Source organism: Pleurodeles waltl, chromosome 3_1 (assembly GCF_031143425.1).
Source record: "Pleurodeles waltl isolate 20211129_DDA chromosome 3_1, aPleWal1.hap1.20221129, whole genome shotgun sequence".
Taxonomy (NCBI): Eukaryota; Metazoa; Chordata; class Amphibia; order Caudata; family Salamandridae; genus Pleurodeles; species Pleurodeles waltl.
The window spans coordinates 959376522-959402944 of record NC_090440.1 but is presented as its reverse complement, the minus strand read 5'-3'; the positions used below and the strand labels follow the sequence as shown (position 1 = coordinate 959402944).

Genomic DNA, 26423 nt, shown 5'->3' with positions numbered 1-26423 from the left:
TGCGAAGAAGAAGCTGTGCCACATAGAAGCCGACCCCAAGTGAAGGTCAATTTAAATTGACAATGGTCTTATAGAATGCAATCTACTAATTCCACATCTACCACTCTCTGCTATCACTGTGTTGCAATAGAATATCTCCATGCATGTATACGGGGCATGTAGCTCAGAATAGAACAAATACTCTTGACTCTCAGGATATAGGAAGTGCCATTAGCCTACAACCTATATGTCTTGTGCCCATTTTTGAAGGCAATTTGAAGGTGCTATGGATTCTACACCCGCCAGCAGTGGAGGAGGGTGGAGAGGTCTCACAACACATCTGGCATACCCCATATTAAAGGTACCTGTAATTTGCCTAGAAGGGACTGGACAGAGTGGATAGGAAGGTGGACAGTCCAGCAATGGGGGTGCAAATAGCCACCAGTGGGAAAGGGGCTCAGTTTAGCACCCCTTCAAGAATCTCAAATCAGATCTTCGGGTCAACCTTTTTGGAATTAGGAATGAATGGAACCCTAGGCGCCACCCAGATAAGCACTCCCCTGGCATAGCCAGAGTAGGTGGCGCCCACTGCAAACCCCTACCAACAACTCTAGAGTTTATTTAACTGGGGTTGATCAAGTGTGTCTTCTGGAGGCATGCAATGTGAACATGGCACATCTTCAGGTAAGAATGTATTCTGTATCATTTCATGTGGCTAGCCATGCCTCTCATGTTCTAGGTTAGGACAGTGTATTGTGCAGAGATCGCCCTGTCAATCCCCACCATGTCCATTGATGAGCAGTTGGAAATAACCCCACAATACCCCCACCCTCACACCACAAGCCCAGCCAGCCCAACCAGAACACTTAGTAGAACAGACAATCCTGGCTCAGAATTAGATCTAACCTCAACTCCCTGTCTTTGGCAGGGGCTATTAAACTTGCACACCATACAATGTGCACATTGGAATTGTGCAGAAAACTAGTCCATCTCAGCAAGCAAGAGAGGGTGCCCATTTTTGAGGGTATGCTTTCATGGTCCCCCTCTAGTTGCACTCCTTCTGTTGTGGATAAGCTTCACTCCCCGCACAAAGCCCTGCATGCGCAGAGAGGTAGAACACCCAAGCCATCCCTGTTCTGATACATAATGTGTTCAGAAGTAATAGGCATTAGTTCCGTGCCATGTCACAGAGTCGCCACAGAAGCATCACTATCCATGGCTTCTGCACATCAAAGTGAGGAGTCTCATCTCCATGTGATATTCCCGCTTGTGGGCTATGCTGCAGTTCTAGTTCCTCCACCACTTTTGTATGCTCCCTCACAGCCTTTTCTGTAGTCAGATTGTTCTGTGGTCTCCTGAATGATTTGCATCTGCATCTCTTGGTGTGCCATCCTTTGCCCATGTCAGTCTGATCAACCAACCTCATTTGTCCCTTTGACTCAAGCCACGCCAAGGTGTCTGAAGGAGAATTGAAGCATCTGGTGATCTCACCATCCAAGACACAGAGCTTGGCTGGATACATTAAGAAACAGCCATTAGGGGAAGCAGGGGGGATCCCTGTGGGGCTCACATGGGCAGCCTATAACTCCCAAGGTCAGCGGCCCTCATGAAGGCAAGTAAGCCCTTATGACAATCTCTGTCATCCCTATCAGCTCAGGTGCCTTCTAACCATGTGCTGGGCTGTATGCCCGTGCCTCCCACCCACCTATTTCTCCTATACCTCCAGGGAGGGTGGTAGCCCATCTAACAGGTAAGGTCCGTGAGGGGGGTTTGAACCATTTGGACAGGAGGAGGTGCAAGCTCATTGGACAGTCGTATTAAGTCTTTGGATTTATTTTGCACAGTGTGCTATATAATTCAGGGAATGGCCACAGCCCCAGTGCCCGTGATTGGTGAATGCCCACCCCTCGGCACCCCTGTTAGGCCAGCAGGCAGGGGAGTCTCTCCACCAAAACAGGGGCCCCTGGATAAAGCATTGCGGGAGGAGTCTCCTCTCCATGCTCTTAAACTAGGGGGGTGGCAGCTCATTCATCTGGTGATATCCTCAGGGACTTTAGAGGCCCAGCTCAAAACTGAGAGGTGGAAAGGGATACAGGGCTATCAGGGGGTCGCTGAAATTCAGTAGTTATAGTTAGAGTTATTTCAAGTAACTAAAACTCGCACCCTAAGGTAACTATAACTCACGCACTCACCATGCACAGTTGTCTCATCAATAATTTTATTGCAAATGTTGCAGTGAGAATATGAAAGTTGGCATAGAATATGTCATCAATGATATAACATGTGGAGTAATTAGCTGTGAATGGCAAAAGTGCGAGTTAGAGTTACCTTAGGGTGCAAGTTTAGCCTCAGGGCCTGCCTCTGTCAATGGATGTGTGAGTAGGTGTGTGAGTGGGTCTGAAACTGGGTGTGTGAGTATATGAGTGGGTTTAAGTGGGTGTATGAGTGTCTAAGTGGGTGTGTGAGTGGGCACATGAGCCTCTGAGTGCATGTATGAGTGAATGAATTAGTGTATACATAAGTCTGTGCTTTTTCTTTCAAATTGTTCCATAATGGCAAATATTTCGCAAATAAACTGCAGAGTCATGAAAATTCATGAATATCTCACGCTGTGCTGCAAAATTATATTAAACCTATAATTTGCCTCTAAAACACATCCATATCACACCACTGAGGTTAGGGTACTTTCACCCTGACCCCTTATGCCACTTTCAATTTCAATTTTCACCCCCGCAACTTTTTAGCTAGGTTGCGGTCAGCCAATTGCAACTCTTCTTTTCGTATTTGCAAAAAGTGGCGAATTTCAAGATTAATCGCAGCCAGGGATACACAAATTAGTTTGCCCTTAAATATCTCCTAAACTACTGAACAGATTTACACCAAAATAACAAAAAGCACAATCTGGGTACCAGCAGCAAGCTTTTTGCCAAATTTGGTGTATTTCCGTCCAGTGGTTCGGGCTGTAGACGTGTTGACAGGTTCTATGGGAATTAACATGGGAGACACAATGTTTATTTAGTACCCTTTTTTTTGGCCCCTGCACGACGGATAACCCCGAAACGAAGATTCATCAAACGGTGCAAAAGATATAGGGCCTGATTCTAACTTTGGAGGACGGTGTTAAACCGTCCCAAAAGTGGCGGATATACCACCTACCGTATTACGAGTCCATTATATCCTATGGAACTCGTAATACGGTAGGTGGTATATCCGCCACTTTTGGGACGGTTTAACACCGTCCTCCAAAGTTAGAATCAGGCCCATAGTCAAGTCAAGAAATGCTTTTTCTATAGAAACACGGTCCTAACTATAATATTTTATATATATATATATATATATATATATATATATATATATATATATATATATATATATATATATATTCACTTAAAAAAAACAAAGGTTACAGGGACATTATTGTTCGGCTCACATTCAAACGTGCAAAACCATAGAACTTCACCTGTTAGAGTTAACTATAACTCGTGCCCTAAGACTACTTTTTGGGCCCCCGCCATGCATAGTTTTTCATCAAAAAATGTACTGCAAATATTACATTGATATTATCAATAATGTTATATAAAATGTCATGAGTGCCGTAATTTGTGGGATAATGTGCAGGGCGAGGGCACGAGTTACCTTAAGACACGAGTTATAGTTACTTGAGATAACTCCAACAGGTGAGGTATGTTTAAAATGCAAGCCTAACTATAACGTCACTGTAACCTTTGGTTTTTTAAGTGATTTTCTATGTTTTTTAAATTCTATTTTCTTACTTTAACGTCCCAGTAATCTTTGTTTTTTCAAGTGAATTTCTATTTTTTTTAACGTAAAGTAATTTTCATTTCTGTACGTTAATCCAATCACCGCTACACACAGCTGTGGGTGCCGACAGTTAGCCACAGGGCCTGGCCTGCATGCAGCCAGCCCCTGCGACAAAGCCCCCTAACCACCCAACCCCGCGCTGCACACGGTCTTTGGCCATGTGCAGCAGGAGTTAGCCGCAGGTCCACGTGGTCTTCCTCTAGTAGCCAATTTCAGTCTCAGGGACCCCATTCCCTGAGGCCCACTACTATACCATGGGGGGGGGGGTCCGTGCCCCTCTACCCTGGTGAATTCTGGGCTAGCGTCTATATATATATATATATATATTTTTTTTTTTTTTTGGGGGGCGAGAGGGGTCACGTGACCCTCTCCCTGGGCCGATTTCAGCCCTGGGAACCCTATCCCGCAGGACCCAGCCGGTGGCTGCATTTAAACAAACATGGTTTTTAAAACAATTTCGGTGGATCCGCATATCCGTCGTGTCTCCTGCCAAAATGTTTTAAAAAAAGAAATGCTTTTTTGCTCCGGGGGTCACTCTGGGACCCCAGCACAAGAACTAAGGGTCAGGGTGTCCCTGCCCTGGCCCCCTTTTTTTTTTAGCTTTTTTTTCCTGGGACATGGCTGAAGGCCATAAATATATATGATTCTTTGTTTCGGCTTACAAAAACCATAAATGTAGTACATACGTAAATATTTTAAAACATTTTATCACATTAAAAAATGCAATATACTGCACAGACAGACCTTCTTAAAACAATGTAAATATTTATATTTTTAAACTACTTAAGCTAACAGCAGGAATGATTAAAATGCAGATGCAACTTGTGAGAGCGCTCACTTTGAACGCAAAAGACCTTCCAAGCTATTAGGCCTGTCTGATAACTTATTTAATGTAATTCTCTATGCCCAAAATAGAAACCTGGAGACAGCAAACACAGTACGCTCCTTCGTGTTGCATACAAGGATCCTACAAGCTTCCTGATTGTGTCCATAAGTTTACATACTGCAATGATCCACCTCCCACGGGTCAGAGCATAACTTGGACAAGAGAAGAGGAAGTGTCCCTCTGTCTATTGGAGCAGCTGGCAAAGAGGGCAGTGGGAAAGTTAGGATCTACTTTTGTCCCATTCACATGTGAAGGATCCCAGCGGAAAAATGCCAGTTCTAAACGTTATATACAAACGTTTGGATTAAAAGGCCATAATCCTGTCCAAATATGACTCAAAGCTAAGAATGCATTTGTGTTTTACAATTTATCACTAATACTCCCCTTTTTTTGATATTTCCAAATTTGCACCAATATGAATTCCCAAAAAGCTCCCTTCAGTTTGGTGAGAATGCCTTTCTTCATGGCAGCGGGGGAGTACCACACTTCCTCTATTTTGCTAGCTTCACACAAACGATTAATTTTCCTGAGCCACAGAGTGCATGCACTTTTATCAATGCTAATCAAGTCCACCAAGGCTTCTGTATAAGAAGCCAATTCTTGTGTGGTCCAAAGGTGCACCCAGTATGTCAAAGGTTTTAAAAGTACCACATGATTGAGTCTATTTAATGCAAGGTCAATGTGCAGCAGTATAAGGGGGTGCTTGAAGGCAGGTTGAGCAGTTTCCTAATTAATTTATTTTCGATTTGTGGGAGCAAGGACGCATCAGTACAGCCTCAAAGTTCTGCTCCATATGTAGCCCGTGCCATAGCAGTGGCCCTATAAACCTCAAGAGCATGTGATACTGCACTGCTGGAGGTGGCCTTTTATTTATTTCCTACAACTGCCACCCTTTGGTGTAGGATAGTCCTGCTTTTTCTTATCTGAGGGATCCAGGACATATTATCAACCAATCTTTCACCCAGATAGTCAAAGCGTTTTACTTGTTCCAAAGGCACCCCCTCTATCATCATCCTGCCTCTAAATGACCATTGGGAGTTCAACAACATGAATTTAGCCCCTCCGAGATTTATCTCCAGACCCTTCGCTGTACAAAAGGATGAGAAACAATCCAACAAGGATTGAAGGCCTAATGGTGTTCTAGATATTAAGAGCAGGTCGAACATGAGAATGGGGTTACTAATACCCACAGATTTAGGAGCGTCAAGATTTCACTTTGCCAGTCATTCTACTGCTCCATTGATATATAAACTGAGCAGCGTGGTGGCAAGCACATACCCTCGCATAACTCCTCAATTTATTGTTATCCTAGTATTAGGTCCCCACTCAACTTCTACCTGACCCATGCAAATATATAGGTGTGTAACATTTTTACAATTCTTAAGAGGTCAACAGGGATGCCATAAGATTCTAGTACCCTCCAGAGAGTTTCCCTCTGCACCAGGTCAAATGCTGCCCTCAAATCTATGAAGACAACATACTTCCAACAAATCGTCCTGAAGTGGAACACCTGGTCGTAGGTGCTAACCCTGCTCTTGAATCCTGGTTGACTATCTGAGAGGATGTGGTAGTCTAATATCCACGATTTGAGTCTTGATAATACCTCCCTGCAAAACATTGTCTGATTATTATCAATTAGATTGATTGGTCTATAATTGGATGGGGTATCTCTCCTCCCTTTCTTATACACAGGGACGATAAAGGCTGTATGCCAGAAAGGAAAAAATCCTCCCCTCTCATAATATAATTTCCCAGGCCATTCAGATAAGGGACCAAGATTTCAGGTTGGGACAAATATCAATCACTTGGGATGCCATTTGAGGCCAGGTGCTTTCTCCCTTTTCATTAGCTGTAGCACCTGCATCGTTTCCACTAGACCAAAGTCAACAGAAGCTCAATCGCCATTCCTATTCTCATGCTCCATATGTGCTATTTTAGGGTCGTCACTTGGCAGGACTGTGGGGGTGAATCCAACATTGGCGGGCGGCGGAGGCCGCCCGCCAATGTACCCCCGACAAAATACCGCTCCGCGGTCACAAGACCGCTGAGGGTATTTTGAGATTTGCCCTGGGCTGGCGGGTTGCCGCCAAAAGGCCGCCCGCCAGCCCAGGGCAAATCTACCTTCCCACGAGGACGCCAGCTCCGAATGGAGCCGGCGTAGTGGGAAGGTGCGATGGGTGCAGTTGCACCCGTCGCTTATTTCAGTGTCTGCTTTGCAGACACTGAAATACTTTGCGGGGCCCTCTTACGGGGGCCCCTGCAGTGCCCATGCCATTGGCATGGGCACTGCAGGGGCCCTCAGGGGCCCCGCGGCACCCCCTACCGCCATCCTGTTCCTGGCGGGAGACCCGCCAGGAACAGGATGGCGGTAGGGGGTGTCAGAATCCCCATGGCGGCGGAGCGCGCTCCGCCGCCATGGAGGATTCCCCCGAGCAGCGGAAAGTCGGCGGGAGACCGCCGACTTTCCGCTTCTGACCGCGGCTGAACCGCCGCGGTCAGAATGCTCGAGGGAGCACCGCCAGCCTGTTGGCGGTGCTCCCGTGGTCGGTGGCCCTGGCGGCCACCGGCCGCCAGGGTCAGAATGACCCCCTGTGTCTTTAGGCCACTCCCTATATAGGTCTCCAAAACGGGCTACCAATGCTTCTGGCTGGACAGTGGCTTCAAGATGGTTATCTATGGTGCGGGTGCCAACAGCTACTCATTTCTAGAAAACCTTAGCATTCCTGTTCTGGAGGGAATCAGTAAGATCTTGCCACTGCTTCACCTCCCTGCTCCTTTCAGCCTTGATCAAGGTTGCCCTGTACTCTCTTTTAGCATCACGAATCACCCTGCGGTCACCTTTTTTTGCTGCTTCTAGTACTATTGTTTTTGTATGTCTACATTCGTGCAATTACACCCCAGGAGATTTATTGGGCAGTGGCCCCTCCTTTGTGAAGAAGTTTTTCAACAGTTCCATAAATGTACAGTGGAGATTGAGAAAATTGATCCCACTCTTGTCAATCAATTCAAGTGGGGTCATAGTCTCCACAAATAGGTTGTATATTTGGAGCTGGATGTTGCGATTATCTGCTGTTACTGCACATTTCACACTTCTTCTGTTATTACTAGTTGCAACCGTGCTTATAATATAATTAAACTGCATGCTTGAATTCAAAAAAGGTCTAGCTTGAAATTGGACACTAAGGGCCAGATGTACAAAACCATTTAGCATTTCTTAACTGTCGAAATCGCTATTTTGGACTGTTAAGAAATGGTAAATGGGCTTTCGAGATTTACAAAGCCCTTTAGAGAATCACAAATTGCGACTTCTACCAAGTAGAAATTGCAAATTGTGATCCTCTAAATAGGAAATTGCAAATAGGGATTACCTATTTGTGATTCCTATTCACTCGTAAAGAGCATTTCCTAAATGCAAACTGGGAATTTAAGAAATGCAATTACCATTGACTCCACGTCGATGGTAACTACGTGCAATTAAAAAAAAGCAACCAAATATGCTTTTTTAAAAGTGCAATAAAGCACACACATTTCCCTAAGGCATATGTGTGCTCTACATGTGCACCTCTATTTTTGGGGTGCATCACAGGGGGCCTTTTGCCCATAACCATTCTTGGTTTTACATTTCCAAAATAGTGATTTCCTAATAGGAAATAACTAATTTGGAAATGATAAACCAGCCCATTGTAGCAAATGGCATGGGATTTCTTAATTGCAATTTCCAAATAGCGATTCCTACTTTGTACTTTGTAGGAATCGCTATTGGAAAATCAGTAATTTGATGCCTGTCATTTTGTATTTCCTAATTTCCTAAACAGCAACTTCTATGTAGTCGCTATTTACGAAATGCAAAATTGTATTTTCATATATCTGGCCCCAAGTGCTTTGTGGTCACTGTGCATTCTGGGGACTACATATCAATCATGAACGACCTAAGTATACTATCCAGAAAGATGTAATCAATGTTGCTTGTACACAGTCCTCTTTTAAAGGTTGGACGGGTAGGAAAGTCAGAAAGGGTAGTGCCATTCACAACCTTCAGGCCGTGTCCCACTAACAGATCAACGAGTTGCACTGCGACCTTAGAATGCTTGTTTCCAATGTCGACTACAGCAGAAGACATCACCCAGGAGTCGAGTGATAGTTCCATCTGATCCAAAGACAGAGGACCAGCTGGCATTTGTGTTTTACAGTCTCCTGCAATAATTTTAAGATAGCTATGGGCTAGCTGATCAATCATGTTCAAAAGTCGATCTGCAGTCGCTAACAGTAAATTGAAAGGGACATTTCTTATATAAATATTCCTATATATATATATATACATTTACGAGGCTATGCAAAACTCGAGGCAGGCCAGGAATAGGAGTGAGACTAAAGGCTTTAGTCCTTCTTTTATGTCTGGCCTGTCCCAGGTTTTGCTTCTCAAAATTTGGTCACCCTACAGAGAATGTCAGTCTCATACAGCATTCTTGCCTGAAAGTCAGTGGCTCGAGCAAGAGGGGCTGTTTTAAAAAAATCTCAGTTAGCTTCAGAGACTTTCAGTTTTCCAGTCAGGTTGGCTGGAGTGGAATTGGGAAGGATGTTATTATTAATGCATTTTCTCTTAAATTGGGCTCTTGCATCCATGGAGGGCTATTGCACGGAGTGGAGAGTAACAGTGATGAGGTTGAAATTCTTGTGGCCTGTCACAAAGCGAGCATTAGCCTAAAGCACTGCTCTCCCGGAATCTAGATGTGCTTTAGGTTGACTGGAGAGGAGTGATTTTCCATAATACAGTCTGAAAAAAAACAACATGCTAACCACAGGTTCCAAGCCCTGCTCAGGAATGAACTGCCTGAAACCTCAGAGCAGTATTAGCTAGTAGTGTGCACTTTTGGTCATGACCGAGATTTGCTACTGGAAGTCCAGATGATTGTCAATGATAAAGGCGTACAATTTGGCATTATCCACAGTGGCCAAGATGCAAGTCAGGGGAGAGGACAATTCATCCACTCTTGGCTAGGGAGGTTGGACGTTTGGACAGATTTGTAGAAAATGAGTTTTTGTTGGATCAAGTTTTCAGTGATGGTTGGGCATCTATTTTGAGCTTGTTGAGTGTGGAAGAGAAAGCATGGATGTCTCCAGGGGATGAAATCAGCAGGTGTATCTGGTATCATCTGCATATTGATGATAAGGAGTCCAGATTTTCATAACATCTTGCCAAGAAGTTCAAGATATAGATTAAGCAGGGTTGAGGCTGTTTTTGCCCGAGACAGAGATCCTTATTTTCATTACTTGTGAATCCTTAGACAAATAGGAGTCAACCACTTTACGACTGTCTCATTGATACCTTTCCTTTCCTTCAAGATACTAATCAGAGCATGGTGGTTGACTGCATCAAAGGCAGCCAAAAGGACCAGAGGCACAAGTAAACAAGTGTTTCCTGAACTAAGGAGGCAGATAGAGGCATCCACAATTTTCGTAAAGGCCATTTCTGTGTCAAAAGCTTGCCTGAAGCCAGGTTGGAAAACATCGAGGAGGTTGTTGCACTGGATGTTGAGAGATAGCTTTGATGCTAGGCAGCTTTTTAAATACCTTCCTTAAGAAGGAAAGTGTAGATCCGGGCAACAGTCATTGGTGGCAGCACTGGACATTTCCAGGATGGAGAAGATGTTCATACTTTTCACGAAAGAAGTCCAGTAAGATAAGAGAACCTTGGTATTTCCTTGCTAAGTGAGCCAGGCAAAGCGTAGAAGAGAGGTGATTGAAAGGAGTGACTCTGGTTAGTCCCAGGTACCTCTAATTCAGTGACTGTGTCAAGGTGTGACCAAGTCCATCGTCAATGCGGGTCAGCATGCAATCTAAGATTGTAGATTTTGGCAGAAGGGATTGCTCAAAAGACTTCACTTTCTCAGCAAAGGGGAATTCAATTCATCACATTTTAATAGTGGTGTAGAAATTGTGGTGGTGGAGGAGTGTAAGTTTGATTGTATGATGATATCGAAAATTAGCTTTGCACAATTTTAAGTGTTATTAAGCATGAATGTAATATGCTAGATTTAGCTTTGTAGAGGTTTGATTTGTAGTTTCTCCTTGCAGCCCTGTTATGTTATGTTATGTAATATTATGTTATGTGGGTTTTTGTAGCACTGCTTATCACCCAGGAGGGTAGCCAGATGCTGGAGCAGGTGTGTAGGTGTGAGGCAGAAGGTGCTGGGAGTCTGCCTCAGTGAGTTAGTCGAAGATCCAAGTCTTCAGCTTCTTGTGGAATTCAAGAAGTGAACAGTTGGATCTGATGTGTTGACGGAGGTCGTTCCAGATCTTGGGTGTGATGTAGGTGAATGCTAGACCTCCTGTTCTGCTTTTTCAGATGTGGGTGTGTGTGTGTGAGTGAGGTTGAGGGCAGGTGTTTGGTGGTTTGGTGTAAGTGAAGGCAGTTGTTCAGGTATGTAGTGCCTTGTATGCATGCAGAAGAAGTTTGGATTGGCTGTGTTTGTATAAGGAGAGCCAGTGTAGCTCCTTGAGGTGTGGTACGAACTAGGTGTGTATTGGGGGAGCCAAGGAAAAGCCATGCTGCAGCGTTCTGGATGCTCTGGATTCAGTGGAGGAGATGGGTAGAGGTCCCAGCATAGAGTGCATTGTTGTAGTTTAAACTGCTTGTGATGACGCTTATGTGATGGTGCGTCTGGTGTTCTCGCGTAGCCATTTGAATATGTTGCAGAAAAATTGGAAACGGGAAGAGATGCCCACATTGACCTCTGCATTTATGTTGAGCTTGTCATCCAGAGTGATTCTCAGGTTCCTGGCGTGGTTGGTGGATGTGCGCCTGACTTCTGAAGGCCACTAAGTGGAGTCCCAAGAAACGATTTTGTGCCCTTAGAATATTAAGTTTCCAGGATGATGGTGCTTATCTCCAGATTTTCTCAAGCTGCCTCACATGACTTCTTTCGGTAAGCAGATCTTTCAAGAAGGGGAAGGAACACTTATGTCATTTACTCTTGCATTTCAGTGTAGCATGTTCATTCTTACATTAACCATGCATTTGGTGTATTCTTCTGTTGTGGAAATAATGTCCCATTCAGGATTAAGGGTGTGAAGAATAATCCAAGCCTTGTTAACTAGGTAACTAATATCAATATTTTGAGTGTCATGGAACCATGATTTTAAGTTGGCCCAAAGTTTTGGATGGGTAACTGATAGCTTGAAAAGAATTTGAAGATTGTCGCACCAATATACAATGATGGGGTCTTCAGGGATCAGAAGTGTGTCTAAGAGATAATGGCAAGAATAGAGCCTTTGTAGCTTGTTGGTTTCTGACAATGCTGGAGGAAATGTTTGTATTGTGGAAAAACAGAGAAAAGGTTAACACATTTGTTTTTATCTTCACCTCAGTGAAGATCAACGTCTCCGATTTAGATGAGAGCATCCTAGAACAGATGTGATGATATAAATTCAAAGCATTCCTGAATGAGCATGTTGTTTTCCCCGGAAGGTGCTATCTGACATTCATTCTGAGACTGAAGGTCTTGCAGACACCAATTTAGAGAGCTTGACATTGCAAAGAAAGGAAATTATCAGTCGGAAGTCATTTGCAGCTAGGTGCTCTCCAATGAATTACTGCTGCACCAACACCTTGTCGGATTTCACAGTCACAGTGTAGTCTAGAATAGTGTCAAGGAAGAAGGTCTAGTACATTTTTCGAACTGCTATTCAGCCAATTTACTGTGAGGACCAGGATATCAAGTTTAAGGATCACAGTTGTGTCTGAAAGCTCTAGGCAGTGTTTAACTGTGGAACAGCAATTTTAAAGGATGCATTGCAAAGTTCATTGAGTGACAGGACAGTTTGAGAAATTGGTGGGAACCTGAATGGATTGGCAAGTCCCTTATTCCTTGTGGGAGGGTATGATCAGGGAGGTCTCTGGTTCTGGATGGTTGGGATGATGGACGTGTCAACAGCCTGGTTATGGGTGGGCTTGTTGGCTGCATTGCAGTATCCGTAGCTTTTGATAAGTTGACTAAGATCATCATCCAGTCCAGGAATTGTTCTGTTAGGTCTGGGTTTGCTGTTGTCTCTATATAGATTCGCAACCCAGAGGTTGTTATTCAGGGATTGAGCACTAGATAGGGGATTATGAGGTGAGCAGTAATTGACAGTGGATAATGAGGATGAGAGCTGAGAAACAGGTTGTGATAAGAAGATAATTTTCCTAGATAGAAAAGTCAGAGGACCAAGAATGTTGGGTGAGGAAGTCTGGGGATGTACAGACAGAAGTAGTTTGGAGATATTCATCTTCATGGGGGGAGTTCAGGAGATATGCTCAACCTAGTGGTCTATGATGAGGTTGAAATCTGAGAGAAAATGCTTGTATTAGTGGGAGAACCAGTTAGAGATTCCATAGTGGCCGTAGGTGGGTAGAAATTGGGATGTGAGTTGGAAAGACAACGGGAGAGGCATGGCAGTAGTACTCTAGCTAGATTGTTGCTGCATTGGTGCTAGGCGGGAAGGGGAGAGCAAAGTTAGTGCATGAGAAGTAGATTGAAGCATAAGGTTTGGGATGAGTGCATTGATAGCAAGTAGAGTGGATGGGGATAGGAGACAGAAGTGGTAAGATGTTTGCAAGAGGGCTGTTTGAGTAGAATAATGAGTGCAATGGAGATATTAATCGGAGTGTGGACTCTATGTATATCAGGATAAGGACAGTACAGAAGAGGACTGGGAAGGATGGGATGGAGACAAGATTGGATCGGATGAGTGTTAAAATGGGAGAAGGTAGCAGGAAGGGTTTGGGGATGGTTGTACAGGGGAGTGTTAGAATTAAAGTCAGGCAGAAAAGCTGCTTGGAAAGTTAGTTAAAAAATGAGGGCATAAACAGTAAGGGGATGTAGGCAGTGGGGTGGGGAAGGTGTGAGGATTGTTAGGAGGAGAAGATCTCTGTTGTGGTGGAGGCCCAACAAGGGCCAAGTCAATATTGGGCAGTTTGGGTGCAAGAGTGATTAATTGGGAGGAAGATAGTAGGGATCATATTGGGGTTGGGTTCATTGGAAGCGAGGAGATTACAGGGTGGCAGTGGAAGGGAGGGGGTTTTAGGGTTGAAATATTGGAAAAGAGGATCTGGTAAGACCAGATATCACTGACACTAAATATTGCTTTGAATTAAGTTCTGATCCTGGGAACAGCAAGGTGTTCTATGCTTGCTGTTTGCCTGAGAGTGATGTTAGAGGAGATTGTGTCAATTAGCGGCTAGCTGTGCCAGCTGTTTTCCCAAAGCAGGAATCATGACAAAGCCAGTGATGGCCTGCCTGCATAATTAGGGCATAAAAAAGAGTTCATGGCAAACATTGGTATCTACATGGAGCGGGGCGAGGGACACAATCTAGGGCCAGATGTACGAAGCAGTTTTCTAGTCGCAAAGGGGCCGATTTGCACAATCGGCCCTTTTGTGACTAGAAAAACGCTTTTTGGGATGTACAAATCCCAAACTGCGATTCAGTAACTTGTTTGGGTTTTGCGATTCGGTATTAGGAAGGGGAGTGTCAAGGGCGTCCCTTCCTAATACCAAATCTAAATGGTATAAATGATTGTTTTGTGACCATGAATGCGGTCGCAAAACAATCACAGTTAGCACCAATTTCAAATTGGTGCTAACCCAGTCGCAAAAGGGAAGGGGTCCCCATGGGACCCCTTCCCCTTTGTGAATACATGGGAAAAAAAAAATTCAGAGCAGGAAGTGGTCCCACGGACCACTGCCTGCTCTGAAAAAATTTAAAGAAAAGTTTTAATTTTTGTTTTTTAAATGGATTTCGTTTTCCTTTAAGGAAAACGGGCTGCATTCAAAAAAAAATACTGCTTTATTTAAAAGCAGTCACAGACATGGTGGTCTGCTGACACCAGCATGCCACTATTCCTGTGAGTGCTGCCATTCCCAATGGGGTTGCAGATTGAGACCTACCTCATGACTATTCATAAGTAGGTCATTTGCGACCCCATTGCGAATCGCAGACAGTGTCATTGACACTGTTGTTCACCCGATTTTACGACTTGCAAATTGTGAGTCACTAAGACTCCCAGTTTGCGAGTCGCAAAACCGGATCTTCGTACATGTGGCCCCTAGTTATTAAAGTGCACTCTAATATGAAGGTGTGGGACAACAAAGGGGCATAATTTAAAAGGATAAATCTATAAAAACAAGTTGGGTCTCTTAGAGCTGCAGTACCTGATAACACTTGTTTATAGAGTGTGCCAATAACAGCTGTTCATTATATCTCAGTTTGATGGTACTGAAATTATCTGCATCAAAAGGCAGAGGTAGCCATATAAACCTGCGAAATGCAGGTAGACACAGATTCTAGCAGATAGTGCCTAACTTACAGAGCTATGCAAAAAAAAGACAAGTGATGGACAGAATGCCGAACAATGTCAAACATTCACCCCCAGTACAGAGATCTGGGTATAAACGTGCTTTGTTTTTTGCTACCTATGCCATTCCAGTTTGGACCCAGCCACATGCAGATCAGTCTCAACTCTACCCCCATATGAACAGTCCAGCCCAAACTGCCAGGCTAGGCCCTCCATAGACCAGAATGAAGCCTCCTAGGACTAGTTTTGGGGTATGACCCTTCAACAGCCAGGCTAACTTGATTCCAGGCGTCTGGGGAGCACATGACCCACATCTGGGTATACTTGTCCTACTTAGAGAAACAAATGCAAAAAGAACAAGTGATGGACGAAAATCTGGACAATGTCAAACATTCACCCCCAGTACAGAGATCTGGACCTAAATCCATTGTGTTTTTTGCTATCTGTGCCATTTCAGTTTGGACCCAGCCATATGCAGATCAGTCTTGACCCTGCTTCCCATGATAACAGTCCTGCCCAAACTGCCAGGCTAGGTCATCCCTGGACCAGAAACAAGCATCCTGGGAACGGTTTCAGGGTATCACCTCTCATCAGCCAGGCTAGTTTGACTCCAATGGCATGGGGAGCATGGGGTCCACATCTGGGCATACTCGTCCCATTTAGGGTGACAAATGCCTCTGGATTCAAGCTAGCCAGGTTGACAAGGGTTGATACCCTGAAACCGGTTCTAGGATGCTTGTTTCCTGTCTAGGGAGGCCCAGGCCTGACAGTTTGGGCTGGAGTGTTCCAGTGGGGCGCAGGGTCAAAACTGAGTTGCATATTGCGGGGTCCAAACTGTGGTGCCATGGTTGACAAAAAATCCATGGATTAAACCCAGATCTGTGACTGGGGGTGAATATCTCAGTTGTTCAGCATTCAGTCCATCATCTGCTCTTCTGCCATTCTCAGTGTGCAAACATATTCAAGCTAGCTCGCCTGATGAGGGCAATACCCCTAAAACAGAATGCTTGTTTTGAGTCCAGGAAAAACCTGTCCTAGCAGTTCAGGATGGACTGTTTCCACGGGGAGCAGGTTCAAGACTGATTTGCATATGGTGTGTTCAAACTGGGATGGCATGGTGGACAAAAAAAAAGATGGATTAAACCCAAATTTGTGACTGGGGTGAATGTTTTCATTGTTCGGCATTCCGCCCATCATCTGTTCTTTTTTCTTTTGTCGCCCTGAGTGGGAAGGGTATGCCCAGACATGACTCCTATGCTCACTGTGCAACTGCATTCAAGCTAACCTGGCTGATGACTGGTGATACCCCTAAACTGGCCCCAAGATGCTTGTTTTTGGTTCAGTGGGAGCCTGGCCTGGCAGTTTGGGCTGGACTGTTCCCATGGGGAGCAGGGTGATGACTGATTTGCATATGACTGGGTCCAAACTGGGGTGGCGTGGTGGGCAAAAAAAGATGGATTAAGCCCAAATCTGTGATGGGGTGAATGTTTGCATTGTTCAGCATTCTGTCTATAATCTTTTTTTGTTTTTTATTTTGTCATCCTGAGTCAGAAGGGTTTGCTCAGACGTGGGTTCTGTGCTCACTGTGCTAATAAATTGAAGCAAGCCTGACTGATGAGGGTGATACCCCAAAACCAGTCCCATGATGCTTGTTCCCAGTCCAGGGAGGACCTGGCTTGGCAGTTCAGGCTGGACTGTTCCCATGGGAAGCAGAGTCAAGACTGATTTGCATATGGCTGGGTATAGACTGGGGTGACAAGGTGGACAAAAAAACAATGGATTCAACCCAGTTCTGTGACTGGGGGTGAATGTTTGCATTGTTCAGTATTCCATCCATCATCTGTTCTTTTTACTTTTGTCACCCTAAGTGGGAAGGGTATGTCCAAACATTGGTCCTGTGCACACTGTTTCCCTGAATTCAAGCAAGCCTGGCTGATGAGAGGTGATACCCCGAAACAGGCCCCAGAATGCTTGTTTCTGGTCCAGGGAGGACCTTGCCTGGCAGGTTGGGCTTTACTGTTTCCCTGGGGAGCCGGGTCAAGACCAATTTTCATACGGCTGAGTCCAAACTGGGGTTGCATAGTGGGCAGAAAAATGATGGATTAAACCCAGATCTGTGACTGGTGGTGAATGTTTGCTTTATTCAGCATTCCACCCATCATCTGTCTGACTTTTAATTTAGAGATGTCACTCAAGATAATGTAAAGAGCAGGACATATTTTTCTACTGCTTTCTGTTATCACAATGCCTCTCTTTCTTGTCTCATGAAGGTAAAAATTATGTGGTTTATAAATGAAAGAACCATGTTTTTTTTAAATATAGCACAAACAAGTCATGGGGACATGCTCATATGTGTAATTAAAAATAGATATAATATGTTCTTGGAGTGGTGTTCTTAGAAGTGCTATTCTGCATATTAAATATAACGGCGGTAGGCTCTTAGCGTTTTTTTTTTCAGAAGCCACCTACAAACATTCTGGTTCCAGCCTTGCATGAAGATCAAAAAGCATACCTGTTGCTTTTCTCCTGACTTCTCAGCTCAGAAACTATGGGGAATATTTATACTCTGTTTGCGCTGAATTTACGTGATTTTTTTTACACAAATTCAGCGCACACTTAACTCCATATTTATATTTGGACGCTAAACATGTCTAGGGTAAAAAAATTAGAGTTAGCACCATTTTTTGATGCATGAACCTACCATGTGTCAATGAGATGCAAGGTTGGCTCCCACCTAAAAAATGGTGCTATCCCCATATCTATCCCCTGTGCTAAAATGATGCACAGGTGGGAGGAGGGGCTAAATAATGGTGCAAAGCCTGCTTTGCACCATTATGTAACGCCTGGGTCAGACCAAGCGTTAGGGGACCTGGGACCCATTTCCATGGTTAAACACAATGGAATGGGTCCACAGGTTCCCTCCCCAAGCTCCAGAAACACCCCCACCCACACCAAAGAGACACCAGAGGATGGGTGACCCCATCCCAAGTAAGTAGGGTAAGTATTTTTTTTTTTTAGAGTGCCATCGGGTGCCCTAACTTGGGGCCCCTGCATGGCACAGGGTGCAGTGGCCATGCCCAGGGGACACTTGTCCCCTGCTCTAGCCATTGGGGTGGTGTGCATGACTCCTGTCTTTCCTAAGACAGGAGTCATGTTTTTGGTGGTTGTGCACCAGGAAATGGCGCTAGTCTGGTTAGAGGCATTTTTTTTCCTCTAACCAGGCTAGCGTCATTTTCTAACGCACAACGCCCTCCTTCTCTACCACCACCCCCACCCGGCTAGTTTCTTTCTTGAAGACGCTAGCCCACGTTTAGCGCTGGCTTGCACCATTCAATAAATTAGGTGCCTGGCTGGCGTTGCTAAATGACGTAAGCCAGCGCTAAACTTTTTGCATAACTCTGGGCCTACATGCTCTAATACCCCTATGTTTGTTATGCAATGCCATTTGTATCAGGCTTGTAAAGTGTCCCTCTCTCCTCTGATGTTAGGAGGGGGCTGATTAAAATCATAAATTAGGTGGATTCAGTGTTAAATAGTTTCATGTCATTCCAAAACCTATTATAATTCTCGGTATTACCAAAGAAAAGAGTAACAGCTTGTGAATCACATATCCTTCTCAGTGTTATGTTCAGAGAGGGCAGTGGACCACTACATAACCTTAGAGAGTAGCAGGGGACCTTTGATTCTACATAGAGGTTTTGGGACAAAGACCACTGTAACAGCTGAGTAAAACTTGCTACCACAACTCTAGATTTCAAAGTGATGAGACTGCATGTGACTATGAGCCTCATTTACAAAGCCCTTGTGCCGCCCCAGAGTAATTTTTCACCCCTGGGTGATAGCTACCGGCAATGATATGCAAGGTAGGCATTCCCTTGCAAAAAAGCCATGTAGAAGTGATGCAGTGAAATTTACAACATTTCACTGCGTCATTCTGTGCCTTCACTGCATTGAAATTTTACCACCTGCTCAGATCAGGTGGTAAAAATGATGCAGAACCTTTGTCTATGGGGGCCTCCTCGCATTGCTGGAGTAGCATCATTTTTTTTACGCTAGTCTAGCAATGCAGGAGTTTAGAACCACAGATGCATCAGAATGTTTAACGCATCTGTGAAAACCTGGGCCATGGCGCTCTGTGTTGTTAATACAATGTATCCATGGCATCGTTATGGGGTTGTAGGGCAGCACAAGAAATCTGACGCATCGGAGCCGATGCACCCGATTCTTGTAAATGAGGCCCTATGTTTCTATTCCAGATGTGTATTTATTCATAAAGCACTTACACCAGTTGTATGACACTACATCAAGGGAATTAATATCAACCTACAATATTATTGCATTCAATACATTGGCTACTACAATACCATCATAAGGCAAGTATAGAACTGCTATTCTTAATTTCGCCTTTAATTACCTTGGGGGATAAGTGTAGCTGGAATTAAGAATAGTGAATATACTTGTACTTTACAAAGTAGTGGTATATTGATACAGCGGACAGCATCTAAATGTTATGTGATTTATCACATGCTACATAGAGAAATTCCCACATTCAAAACTGGGGTCAACTTTTTAAAATATATTTAGAGCCCTCTGCTTTGAAGAGGAGGTGCGACGTATGTTGTATAGGAAATATACAAAAGATACATCTATTACCCGAGATTGGTGGGAGTCATCAATTAGTCATTCGTAAAGCATTTCAAATCACCCATGAGGGTCTCAAGGTGCTGCGGATGGGCGGGTGATGGAGGGTTGGATAACATCCCTATGTTTATTTGATCCTACAATAAGGTTTGGAAGGTACGTACATGATGAGAGGTAGGCAAGCTGGAAGTGGGCTCAAGATGTAGGACTTGGGCTCGGAAATCTAGTTTGAAAACTTTCGAGGACAGTAGTTGCAGGTGAAGTGTCAAAGTTCGTAGGTGAGCAAGGGATGTGAATTAGGTTTAGGCTAAATTTTAATCACACTGGCATAATTCACATAATTTTAGAAAATTCATGCAATGCTCGTCATGCAAAATTCCTGATCTTATGTCATAAAGCTAGTTGCCTAATTACTTTGCTTTTTGTTGTAAAAATATGGTGCAGGAGCCTGGGAACAAAACAAGCAACCAGAACACAAGCAGCTGTTGTTGGTGGCAATTGTGTTTTTTGTGCTATTTTTAAGGCAAAACGCATCCTCACATCAAAAATTGATGCAAGGACACATTTCGTGCTAAATTACTGCTCTAAACAACACATTTGCAGTTTACATAATTATGCTTAATATTGCGTAACTATGCAAAAACAAATTACCCGAAATTCACATACCCCTTATGAGAATGGGAGCTTGGCATAAAGGGTTTGTTGGGTTGGTGTGGTGTCGGGAGCTCTGGGAAGGTAGGTGGTTGAGAAACAGTGAGTAGATGAACTTCAACATGTAAGGAAGGACAAATCCAAGGAATTTCAAGGGAGAGAAGTTAATAGAGGGCAGGTTTTCTGGTGTCTATCAGTTTGTGATCACAAAATTGGATGTGAGTGTGTTGAAATGAGTTCAGGTGGCAAACTTCAGAGGTTTGTTTGGTATACGTGGAAGTCAAGCTCGTGTATGGCAACGAGTCTGGTGAGGGTCATGGCTGAGCAGAGATGGAGTTTAAAACTGAAAGTTAGGAGAAACTTGCTGGGACCACGTATTTTTTCATAGCTGACCCCCTTTCTGGGGCGTAAAATGAAGTGAGTGAGTATGGTACAAGAACCATTTACATGTAGTATTCAGCAACCCAGACATTTGACAGTGTGGGCGACAGGCTTCTAAAAACGCTGGCTCCTGCATTTCGTGTTTTTTTTTATAAATTAAGCAGTGGTTTGATGTCCTGTGTGTCAGTGTATCTAATGCTCGCCTTACATGTTGTCTTATAGTACAACAGGTGTAGTTTGACAAACACAAACTGCAAGGTAGCCAGTGGATCCAAAAAACGCGATCACCATTAAATAGAAAAAATGTTGGAAATAGCTAAATAATATTGAAAAGGTCATTTGTAATGTGATGAGAAGGCGGAATACATACCCAGTGTGCCAAATCATAACATTGGAGTCTAACTGAAAAGTTTATTGTGCCCAAGAATTCACCCTTCTAAAAATGGTTTATTCCAAAATATCACATCAATAGAGGGTGTGGAGATTCATATTTAAACCGAAAGACAAAGAATCATAGAACCGAATTCATATAGATATTTGTGCAGCTATGTTAAACTTTGTGAGCAAAACAGCATTCATAGGGGTAAATCCCATTTCTGATTCACAGAATCGGGAATGGTGTGATTTTTGTAAAAAGTAATTTGCTTTAAGTCTACCTTGGAGGTCAATCTGTAAACGTTAGTGAAGATTCACACACCTATACGTTAATGTCCATTTACAAACCTGTTGCAAGTAGTTTTTCACGTTGACAGTAGTTGGTGGTTACATTCTGTTGAGTGCAGGAGCAGATTCGTTTTCAGGATGGAAATGGGGAGGAAACACTCCCAAAATTGTTGGGAGTGTGTGGAAAATAGGTCCTTCCATAAGGAAATATATAAAGTTTATTGCAACTGCACTTTGAAGTCATGTATACTGCTGTACATTACCAGATATACCAATAGTTATATGCCTTTGCAAGCCTGTGACTGACACTGATTCACAATATTTCTGGAGTTTTGTACGAATTCCATAAAATCTGATGTTTCTGTAAAGTTCTGACTTTTCAGCCTGGAGTTTTGTGAAATGGCCATAGAGAATTTGGATGAGAAACGATGACCATATGCCTATTCTACTGTATTGATATTTCTCTTCCTCTAAGGGAGCCGTAGGCCTTAGTCTCAAACTCCCTCTCTTTTTCTCCCCACCCCATGGTCAATGTTGGATTCTAGTGAGCGATTCCTACAACCAACCAATGTACGAACGAGTCAAAATGGGAGGTCAATATGGTGCACAATGCCCTTTTTACACAGTGTGGAATAATACATTATCAAGTTGTATAGTATTGTAAATAGAAGCTGGTACACAATTTGATGGTGCTCATTTTATGGATCTGAGAAGGATGATTGACCAGAGGTTCATGAGAACAATTCTGTGCATGGCCTCAATAACAAAAGCTCGACACCAGATCTGTGCATGAGTCACAACGTAAGAGCCAAGATAATTCCATTAAGGATCTCTGAGTGTGCACCTCAGTGACCATCCTCTGCAATGACGGTTGCACGTATGGCTACTGACAAGAACCCAGTAAGAGATGTGTGCATTGACCAACCACACCATAAGACCAGTAGACCAATCCGTGCAACTCTCCTAATTTCTGGAGTCCTTCCATGACAGATATGTTTATGAGTGCCTATGTGCAATGGCCCGCACCCCCCATAATATCAAAAATTCCTCTATGATATGTGTGCATGTGCCAAGACACGAGTGGGATCATTATTCTCTGCATGAGTGCCAGTAATCAATCTATCCAAAATGCCTGACCTATGCTTGAATTGACATAACAGAGGGAAATTAATGAGATCACTGTTCCATCATCATACACAGCTTGATTCCAGGTCTACTAACAACTATTCCTTCCCGAGTGCTGATCCACTTGACTTCTATGTGTGTTCCGTGTCTCTCAAGTATCAGATATCACCTAGGTCACCCTCTGAATACAGTTCTCTGGGGGAAAGGTTCAATGAATGAAAACCTTTCCAGACTCAGTCTGTCTAGAACACCCCTTTTCGTTTGCTTTGTGGAGCCAAAATGGTAACACACGTGGCACTACACACAACATAAATTTAAAAAAATGAAACCTCACAAAAAAAAAACAATTTAACTAGACTGCAGTGAAAGCTACCCCACTGTGTAGATCTGCAACCCCTCAACCATATCAGATCTCAAAGCACTTAAATGTATTTGCCAAATCCTCACTTTCAAAAGTGCATTTCTTCCTAGTATTAACTTATTTCATTTGCCTTATGTGGTGCCAAACATGTCGCTTTTCTGGCTTCTTCTCCGTGCTTTGTTCTTTGTTCTTTGTTATACAAATGAAACTAGAGAGTTACTAGATAGAAGTGCAGCTGGAGGGGCAGGGTGACTTCGATTTAGCTTTTAGCTGGGGTATTAGTCAATTAGTTTTCAGTTGGGTTGGTAGGGGTAGCAGTGTGTTAGTGGTAGAGGAAAGATCAGACTATGGCCTTCATTATTTCCCATAAGTGTGGTAACTCCTGTTACTGGACACCTCGGAATTTTGCAATAAAAATGGTATCCCACTGATAAATTCCAGCGAGTCAACCCTACCTCAATGTATTTGGGGGAAAACGCCCCATAAATAGCAGGCCTTGCTGATGATAGTGCGATATGCACTGCAATCCGCATTATCCCCTTTCATCAGAGAAAAACACATACTTGGGAGGTACGTATAGCAATTTTACAGCTTCCAAACCAGCAGTTTCGGATATTATAGGGTGTGATAAGTTTTGCAATAATTGGCAGCCCTTTCAGAATGACAGCTAAAATGTTGGCATTCAAGGACAGCAAAACTCCAGTAAGAATACAAACTAAGTACTGCATCCAGCAGTACTCTGTTGATGTATTTCATGGCCTCCATGTGCACTCACAATGATCGAGAAGAGCAATTGGTCTCTGTGTTTTAAACACTGGCACCTGGAGCACTCTACTCTAAGGAACATGCCTCAGAGCTTTTACCAATTGAACTTTGCGCAGCAGGTTTTCCGAATGTTGCTCGATGGAGATTCCTTGGCACAGTGCTTTATTTGTAAAAATACAAGTGTCAGGGCCCTTTTCAGGAGGCCACTTCCGCTTGCTTCGCCCATTGCTGCTGTCACCGCTGCCAATGCCAATAACGACACAACTACTAATCAATACTCCTGTGACTGTGATAGTTCTGAATATTGCAGGCCTCCAAAGCTATAAGAATGACTATGGCTGCAGGTATTAGTCATTTTAATGTATATTGAATTAATAAACAACTGTTGTTACGCTTGTCTCTAAATGAGACAGCAGTGACACCATGTAGCAAACTGTTTAAAGTGTCGGTTCCTTAGAGTAAGCACCGCCTAGATCAGAGGTTTTCAAACTGGGTGGCGGGGGGGAGGGGGCAGACACTGTCAACAAAAAAGCATTATACAGATAACAGGCCTTTGTTTTATTCAGAAGCATGTTATTGCATTTTTAAAAAGGTCAGTGCTTAACTGCAATGTTTAAATAGGTCTAGACATATTCAAACATTGCCATCTTTCTAAAATAATTGTGAAAAATTCTGAGGGGGGACCCAATGATTTTTATTTTTCAACTGGGGGGGTGCGGCATTAAAACTTTTGGAGACCACTGGCCTAGATGTGTGCTGCTTACTGCAGTTAATTGTGGTGATTCCACCAGAGAGACTTGCGCTTGGTGCATGGACTCTTACAAGTTTGAGGACTACCAGGTGTCTATAGGGAGCTTTTAAAGCAATTATTTTGTGCTTTTGAAAGATCAAATTTAGTCCTATGTATGCAGTACGTGAAACATCCGAAAACAAACTCCACAAAATTACACTTGTTCACTTCTTACTACCACAGAAGGGAAGAAGTGAAGGGCAACTGGCCATCCTGCAGCAAACCACAAACTGTCCTTTGTTGGGGTAAGTCGTGTGTTTTTAGATGCTGAACATTATTTTTCACCAACCATGTTTGTTAGGTAATACTGGTTTTGTCCGTGCCATTTATTTCCTAGTAGAAACTCAGTTACTAAGTTGATTAGTTGCAAAATAGTTTCTGTTGGACCCGCACGCTTCAACAAGGGACGGTTTACTGAAGAAATAACATACCATTTCATATACATACCAAACCCAGAGGAATCATTACAAACCAACTATTTGCAAGATACACCTGAAAGCAACAGGAATTCACCTCAAACGCATTTTGTAGATGAGCATTGCATCCAAAAGACCCAGTGGAAAGCATTTTTTCAGAATATATTCTTTGCATAAAAACTGCTAAAATTGACCTGGGTACATTGCAAATTTGTGGTGCCATTTCCTGGCTAAGAGGGGTGCAGCAATGCATTTTGCTGTAGCCCCGAACATTTAAACGAGGGACACAAAATAATATCTGGAAATACTTTCACGGCAGCAGGGATTGCCTGAATAAAAATGTGTATAACTTTTACCTCCGAGGGATGTATCAGTGTAACACATCATTACAGTTTAGGATTAACACATGGTAAGAAAACAGGGACACGAAGACTACCAAAAATACGATTATTAACATGAAAACTAATGTATGTTTTTAGAAGCTGCTGTCTATGAAACTGGAGAGTCAGGTGAGCGTCCAAGTGGTGGCTCAACATCCTGTAATTCTGGTCAAATCACTTAGGGGGTCATTACGACCCCGGCGGTCGGCGTTAATATGGCGGTAAGTACTGCCAACAGGCTGGCGGTATTTACCGTCGTATCATGACATTGGCGGGTCCACACCGACCACCAAGGCGGTAACAGCCACCGGGCTGGAGATATCCACTGTACCGCCCGCTGGATTATGACCCCGTCTACCGCCATGGTTTTCGTGGCTTCCTCAATGCCACGAAAACCATGGCGGTAGGCACTATCAGTGACAGGGAATTCCTTCCCTGTCACTGATAGGGGTCTCTCCCCCTCCCTCTCCAGTTAGACCCCCTGCCCCCCTACCTCTCCAAAGCCCCCTCCAGCCCCCTACATTCACACCCCCTTCACACACACACATGCATACACACGTCCATTCCCACATGCATCCACGCCTGCATACATTCATTCACACACACATCCACACACATTTTCATACAAACACGCAGACACACATTCACACAACACAACATCCACGTACTCACACCTCCATACATGCACACATGCATTCAACACGCAACACACACCCGCATCCACGCACACACAAACATTCACACACACCCCCACACACACACACACACAACACCCCACACCCCCTTCCCCTGTTGGAGACCCGATTTACCTGTGTTCAGGGGGTCCTCCGCAGTAGGCGGGATGGGGCGCTGCTGCCACCAGCAGCGCCCACCAGCAGAACACCGCCAAGCCGTATTATGGGTCATAATACGGCTGGCGGCCGACTACTGGCATGGCGCTGCTGGTGGCAGCAGCACTGCCATCCTCCGGCATGGCCACAGTCGGATTTTTGCCATTCTTGTAGCGGAAATCCAGCTGTGGTCATAATCCCGCAGTAGGCAGTTTTTACTGCCAATCTCAAATTGAGCGCCTTAATCTCCCCCGCCCCAAAAATATATATTTATCAAAAAATTAAACGCTGGCCTTTTGGTCTGTTATCTGGTGCTCATGTAATGCACTTGGGTCAAGTTCGTAGTATAGAAAAAATGGAAATTAAAAAAGATAGTGTGATAAAATCATATACGTCGA

At 43.8% G+C, this 26423-nt stretch overlaps 1 protein-coding gene across 1 annotated transcript in view; it reads left to right on the top strand.

Moving 5' to 3' along the window:
* The window catches only part of MANEAL (mannosidase endo-alpha like), a 165772-nt gene that overhangs the window by 11095 nt on the left and 128254 nt on the right, over window positions 1–26423 (top strand). The window lies entirely within an intron of this gene.